Here is a 1,220-nt window from a genome sequence, read left to right on the forward strand (position 1 = left end):
GGGGTGATGAGGCTGGGGGTGATGAGGGTAGGGGTGATGAGGCTGAGGGTGATGAGGCTGGGGGTGATGAGGCTAGGGGTGATGAGGCTGGGGGTGATGAGGGTAGGGGTGATGAGGCTGGGGGTGATGAGGGTAGGGGTGATGAGGCTGGGGGTGATGAGGCTGGGGGTGATGAGGCTGGGGGTGATGAGGCTGGGGCTGATGAGGCTGGGGGTGATGAGGGTGGGGGTGATGAGGCTGGGGGTGATGAGGCTGGGGTGATGTGTTGCCATGGTGAGAAGCCTGGCGGTTGCAGGCGATGTCGTGCTTTCTGAACCCGCCTCTCATGGTCTCTCTTCCTCTCTCTGCAGGCACAGTCCCTTCAGACAACACAAGACCAAAGACAAACATGAGATCGACCGCATGACGCTCACCATGGTAAGATCCACTTCCTGTTTCACAGCAGACGCCCATCTTTGTGTGAAGTGACAGTAAAGCTGCTCCGAGTCATTGCTTAGCGTGGGAACTGTTTACCTTCCAGTAATACCTAACGCACACAGATGTGTGTGTGTGTCTGAGCAGTGTGTGAACACCACCTGATACACGACACACCTCCTCTACCTGTGGCCCTCTCTCAATTAAAGTGTATTTTATTCCCAAATCAGGAAATTGTATTGATACAGCCGGGTGTTAACAAGGCATTGCACAGGATTTAAGAATATAATATCATTTAATATCATATATAATGAAGAAACCCATAACAAAAATTATTTATAAAATATACAAAATAGGTTAGAATATACTGTGATGGACTTACCGGCTATTGATGTAATTAAAATGTAATTCTAGTTTATTTAAGTAAGATTTTATTTGAATCCTAAAGGTAATTTAAGACAGTAAATAAAACAAATCAACAATATACGAATATATACATTAAGTTCCACACAAGAGGACAGGAAGTGATCAAATGCTGACTCATTCCTGCGCCCAATTCCTATTGACTCCTCTCACTGTGACTAATCTGATCTCACACACACTTTTTTATTCTTCTTCACCGAGCAGTAAAGCCGCCATGTTGTTTTCTTTGAGAGAGAGAGTTCCTCCTGCTGTCCATCACAGTGGAATGTGTGTGTGTGTGTGTGTGTGTGTGTGTGTGTGTGTGTGTGTGTGTGTGTGTGTGTGTGTGTGTGTGTGTGTGTGTGTGTGTGTGTGTGTGTGTGTGTAGTGTGTGTAGTACGTAC

This window comes from Notothenia coriiceps, unplaced genomic scaffold, assembly GCF_000735185.1.
Source record: "Notothenia coriiceps isolate Sejong01 unplaced genomic scaffold, NC01 NC01_scaffold00037246, whole genome shotgun sequence".
NCBI lineage: Eukaryota > Metazoa > Chordata > Actinopteri > Perciformes > Nototheniidae > Notothenia > Notothenia coriiceps.